The sequence below is a fragment of the Cricetulus griseus genome, chromosome 4 (genome assembly GCF_003668045.3).
Source record: "Cricetulus griseus strain 17A/GY chromosome 4, alternate assembly CriGri-PICRH-1.0, whole genome shotgun sequence".
Lineage (NCBI taxonomy): Eukaryota > Metazoa > Chordata > Mammalia > Rodentia > Cricetidae > Cricetulus > Cricetulus griseus.
In genome coordinates, this window is record NC_048597.1 from 228,674,481 (window position 1) to 228,680,885 (window position 6,405).

Genomic DNA, 6,405 nt, shown 5'->3' on the forward strand with positions numbered 1-6,405 from the left:
CCAAGTCAGAACAGCCAATAGGACAGGGAAAAACAGCAAGGTTTCACAATTATTCTGAAAACACAGCAAACAGCTAGGTTGCTGTTGCCTAGGAACCAACCAGGAGGATTAGATCAATGCAAATGTCCCGGGACAAGTCAGCTGGGAGAGGCTGTGTGACTAACGGAAAGGTTAGACATGGCAGTGTGGCCAAGCCAGTAACATTGGTAGATGAGCGAGAGGTAGCTCCCAAGGGTTTGTGCAAATGCATCTCCTTGGTTCCACTTTGCAAGCATGTGGAGTTGTCTTGTTTGACATGCCAGACGTGGCATGGTGCAGAGAGGCCAGGATGGGCTAGCAGAAACTCAGGTCTGCCTGCAAGGCCCCCTCAAAGACTGCTGCCCTCAGGACCATGACAAGACAGATCAGAATCACCTTCTGAGGCATGTGAATGCCAGAAGGGGCCCCATGCCTAAATGAAAGGTCCCCAGATCTCCCCAGCAGTAGTAGTGTGTTGTGCGTGGGGTAAGTCATGGAGCAGTTACCAGTCAAGAGGACAAAGAGTGTGTAAAAGTAAGACCCAAGATGGTTCAAGAAAGGAAGGGCAGAGTTGGGGCACTGCTCAAGGAGGGTTAGGAGGTGAGATGCTTGGTGGAGGGTGTGCTGGGGTAAAGAGAGCTTTGGTTGCGGGGCTAAGAAAACTTGTGTTTCAGTCTTAGCTTAGTGACAGCTGTGGGGCAGGGGAGACTACAGGCAGGGCTAGCCCAGTCCCCTCTTCCCCTGCCAACACCCAGGTTACTCTCTGGCTCTGCCAGGCACCTGTCAAACCAGGCCAACTCATTCTAACACCATCTGGTGGACACTTCAAAGACTTCATCAACCTTGACCACCCTCAGGCTTCTTTCTGTCAACTGGGTCTCTCACTGGGAGGCAATTAACACAGAAAGCAAGCCTCTGTTCTGAGCTCCCAAGACTGAGATAGAGGGTGTGGTAAGGATCATACCCAGGCCAGCTGGTGGCTCCTTCAAACTGAGCCCTACCCACAGTCTCCAAAGGCCAGTTAACTCAGATGGGTATGGACAGGAAGCTGTACCAGCTGACCTCAGGGACACTCCGTCCACTCTGTGGAAAAGGCCTGTTTGCAGGCAGTCTTCTCACTCTGGGGCACGACCTGTCCCAGGAGGCTGGTCCACCAGCTAGGAGAACATCACTGAGGTGTTTGAGGGCTAGGAGAGGTCTTAGGACCCCAAGGGAACATGTCTAGGTGTCAGGGACACCTGAATCCAGCCGAGTAGATGTTGGAGGTGCTTTGCCAGTAGAGACAGAGAAGGTCTGTTAGATGAGGTGGAGAGATGGAAGGGGGTTAATACAGAGAAGGACCCAGGGTGTGTGTGTGTGTGTGTGTGTGTGTGTGTGTGTGTGTGTGTGTGTGTGTAAAAGATGTTAGGACATCAACAGGAAGGGGAGGAGGTCAGCTGGGGAGACAATGTTGACTGTCATGTCTGCAGGGTGTCTGAGGAGAGACCTATTGGAAACATGACCTAAAGGGACAGACGGTGGGAAGACCAAGGCAGTCCCTTGGAAGAAACAGTGAGTGAAAGAGCAAGTTGCCAGGCACCCCCCCCCCAGGGTGTTCGGAGCACAGTGGGGTGAGCAGTCTGACTCAGCCCCTCCATCCTAGCTGCCACGCAAGGTCTTGTTTTAATGAGCAGTGGTAGCTTCCCTCCCCCCATGTGGGAACAGGACTGGCTCTTATCTCTCTGGGGGAAGGGGAATGGGGTGGAGCCACAGCTGGCAGTCATTAAACACCCTGCTCTGGCCAGGGATGGCCAGGATATTAATAGCCCCGGGAGTCATTGACTCTGAAGACACAGAGTAACTCCAGCAGGCCAGAGGGGTGCATCAGGAGGCCATCTTGGCAATGCCCCAGCCTCCACACAAGACAGATGGGATAACCAAAATCCAGAGAAGGGAGTCAGTCATTGTGGAGGATGAGGTTGAGCCCAGCTCTCCAGATGCCACAGTCATGCCTCAGATATTCTGTATATTGCCAAACATTGGTTCGTTTGGGTGTGCCCTATCTGGAGATGCGAGATGAGACCACCCAGTCAGCAATCCTGATTCTGTCTTCATGTATCATTCATCCTGTATTTTTGCATTAATTTTGATATTTTAAAATACTGCATTAAAATATTATTTACCTTGATTCTCACGCTGCTGTTTTGTTTACCTGCTTAGATCCACACTCTCGGCAACCACCTCCCTTGTATCACGCCAGTCCTGTCTCAGTCCCGGAGTCCCAGCACCCCTGAGTCCCAGGGTGCCACAGTGGGAGAAACATTGAAGAGACCCAGGCTGCTCCAGGCTGTCCTCTGTGGTTTCCACAAAGGACTTGGCCAGGCTGATGCCCCAGGGCTAACCGAGCAACTCTAGCCCGCATAGACCCCTGTGTTTCTGCTGCTCTCCTCAGTGTGCTGGCCGTCCTCAGGTACCGTAAGATGCCTGTCAATGCCCCAAGTGCCTCATCAGGAAACATAATCAATCTAGATCACCAGGATGAGCACAACAGGTCACGAGGCCATCTTGTCAGTGCCCCAGCCTCTGCGCAGGTCAGTCAGGAGGGCTAGTGAATATCAAGAGAGGCATTCAACTTGACACAAACTAGAGAACTTTAATTGAGGAACTGCCTCCATCAGATGGGCCTACAGGCATGCACGCCTGTGGGGTGTTTCTTTGATTGTTAACTGATGAAGGAGGGTCTAGCCCACTGGGTGGTGCCACCCCCGGGCAGGCGGTGCCTTATATACTGAAGCTTGTTGTGTAGACTCAGGGAATAAGTCAGTATCATTGCTCCATGGTCTGTTTCAGTTCCTGCCTCCAGGTTCCCGCTTGAGTTCTTGCCTTGGCTTCCCTCGACTTCACTCAAATCCTTTTCTAGTCAATCTGTAGCTCCATTTGTCCCCGAAGGCCACCAAGAGTTGGGGGAGGGGGCTTCTGTTTCGGTGGTGAGTGGGGGCCACGCTCCTCTTTTATCAGTTTTTATTTCTCCCGCCAAGATGTTCCAGGTACTGAGGCAGGGCCTCCTGTGTCAGAGTTCCCTGCCCTGCCCAGCAGTCCTTGGGGGATGGAAGCCTTGTCCCCACCTTTCCCTGGGACAAAACAGAGCAGTGGCTGGCTGGATTCGGGCTTTGGGACGCATTCCCATTCACTCGGCAGAGTTCCCTGTTGTTTTCATTGCTGCAACAAAATACCAAGAGGGACTTGAGGAAGAGGTTATTTTGGTTCGTGGCATTAGGGGATGCCGGGAGGTCACGGAAGGAAGCGTGCCGTGCAGTTGGTGACAAAGCTGGTGTCCACAGTAGGGAAGCAGAGAGAGATGAGTGCCGGTGTTCAACTTGCTGTCTCCTTTCTTACTCAGCCTGAAACCCCAGCCCATGGGATAGAGACACCCACATTCAGTGGGCTTCCCTCTGTCAGTTAAGCCTGTCTGCAAATGTCCTCGAGGTCATACCCAGAGGCGTGTCTTCTAGGTAATTGCAAATACAGTCATTGCCACAAAGATTAACGTTACATTTGCTCACCACCCACCCTGTGCAAATCTAAGATACTGAGGATCGGGCGAAGCTAAGACTATCCAGGAGTGGTCATGGGGGGATAAATGAGGATGGTCACAGGGGAAAGAAACGGGTTTGCCGCCAGATAGGGTGCTCCCAAGGCCTCCTCTGGGCACTGATGGCAAGATATGGGCAGGCTATTCCTCCTTACTGGTGAGCAGTGTTTCACGTTCACATAAATCAGAACTGGGACCCAGATACCTCAAGGTCAAGTCAAGTCAGACTTGAACAGTGTCTGAGCAATGAGAGAAGGGGTAAGGTAGGGCTTGTGGCTCAGAGTCATCTTCTTCCCAGGCACGGCTCCTGGAGAAAGGGTGGGTGGGGCTTTTTCTGAAGCTCTCCCTTGTAGCAGTGACTGAGGGACACAGACTCCATCCGTGTATTTAGACCAAGAGGTCCCCCACCCCAAGTTCAACATCCTCTGTGCCAAGTGACAGAGAACGGGCAGCTCTCGAAAAGACTAATATTTACTCTTCAAACGGGAGCTGGCATGGGCTGTTTCCTGTGGCTGGCGTCTGGTTCACCCGGGGATGGACACAACAGGAGGCGCTCTGGGAGACGAGCAGATGTCCACTCAGATACCAGCATTGAGACAAGACAGTGCCTGGGAGATGGGGACTGCGTGTTCTGAGGTCGCCTTGCACCCAGACCCTCGGCTTGCACACCTCCAGGACACAGCTCCCGGCCTTTGTGAGGCCTGCTGGACGGTCCCGTGAGAAAGTTCACTCTGACTGGCCCCACGTTCCTTGCCTCTGGCCCTTGTGCCGATCCCTGGGGCCTTGGAAATACGCCTGGAACAAGCCCCCTGGGCCATGGTGGTCCTGGTCTGTTTCACCAAACCCCCGTCATCCTGGCTTCGCTTCCCCAGGCGCATACTCTGGGCTCAGGCTATTTTTGGGGTGGGAGGGGAGGCTGGCTTTGGGGCACCTCTGTCCCCCTGCAGCTGTCCCTTGTCCTCATGAGAGCCTTTCCTCACAGTGCCTCCTGTGGGAAAGCCACAGCCAGGAAACCACCTCAGACGGCCTGGCTCTGTGGAGGACAGTTCCGGGGGAGGGGAGGGGGAGGGGCGGGGGGGCGGGGGGGGACTCGGGGGGTCAGAGTGGTGCCCACTGCTTTTCCCTTCCAGATGTCACACTTTTCTCCCCCACTCTCCCCATCCCAACTGGCGCCCAGAAACACACCCCTACCATTGCAGCCCCTCACCTCTGCTTTGGCTCCTCCCTGGTCCCAGAAGCAGCCACGGACACTCTTTTCATTGTTTTGACTCCGGGTCTCACGTGGCTAAGGCTGAACTTGAGCCCCCTATATACCAAGGATGACCTGAACGAACTTCTGATCCTCCTGCCTCCTTTTTCTGAGCATTGGGACTGAAGTTTTGAGCCACCATACCTGGCTTATGTGGTGTTGGGAATCAAACCTGGAGCTTCACAAGTGCTAGTTATTCTCCACCGACTCAGCCACACCCTGGCCCTACCCTGTTTTGCAAAGTTCACAGGCACGAGGTGGTGTCTTCCTATTGTTTCAATGTGTGCCCATGGTCCTAACGGTCATCTCTTCTATTGCTGACTCGTGACCCTTTCAGACTGAGTCTTCAATAAGATGCCACTACAAAATGGGATTGCCGTTTCCTGCCGACCCACACAAACTGCTCCTATGCTGACCCTCACACTTCCAGCTCTGCAGCCAAACCCTGCCATTCTCTCCACTTTTCCCGGGATCTCCTGTCATCAAACTGGTCAATCTTTTTAAACATTTTTACTTGTTTATTTTTATATCTGTGGGGGTTTCTCCAAGTTCTCCAAGCATGCACGTCTGTGAGCCACATGCCTGTCTGGTGCCTGCAGAGGCCAGAGGGCATCAGATCCCCTGGAGCTGGAGTTACAGGCAGTTGTGAGCCGCCATGTGGGTGCTGGAAACTGAACCCTGGTCATCTGGAAGAGCAGCCAGTGCCCTTAACTGCTGAGGTGTCTCTCCAGCTCCAAACCTGCCAATCTTTTTAAAGGGTTGTGCCTATGACTTTAAGTAAAGTATCTTCCCCATCAGATCAGAGGGTCTCCAGACTCTGCTTCGTCTGTCCATCTGAGGCCTGGTTCACAGAGACTGCCAAGCCCTTCTTAGTCTTTCCTCCTCTGGCTTGGTGCTGTGCAAGCATGCTGTCATCAGGGCCCCTGCAAGGGTAGGACTCAATGAAAAGGTGGAGACTCATCAGCCCAAACTCTCCCTCCACCCCGTCCTCCTGGCACGGAAGGGGCATCTTCATGGCCCAAGGCTGCTATTTATTATTTATTATTTGTGAGCATTACCAGATGGGGGCAGTCCTCCCTTCCAGGCCGGGGGACAGATCTCTGGAATATTCTCTGACTAGCTTTCTAGGCCAGGCCTCAGCTTCCACACCTGAGCAACAGGACTTGTCTACCTTCAAATCCGGCAACTCAAATGACTGTTTTGGAAAGTGGCTTTGGCCTCTCCAGTGGCCGGGACTCAGGACAGACAAGGGAGAGATGCTGGCAACACACACTCCCAGTGGCTTAGGAGGCTGGTCCAAAGAGGCTGCATCAAACCCCTTCCTGGGAATTTCCTCAGCTGTTCTCAAGCAGCCACTGACAAAGGATAGCAATCCCAAGTTGGGACAAGGTGATGTGTCCAGCTGCTGCGCCTCCTGGTGGCCACTCACCGGGTCTACAGCAGCCCAGAACTCTGAGGTGACTGTCAGGCACACACAGCAAGGTGGCTGCTACAGAGCCTGCAGGCTGCCCAGCTCCCAGAGCAGTCCCACCCTGCTGTAAAGCCTGAGTCCTCAGACCTGTTCAGA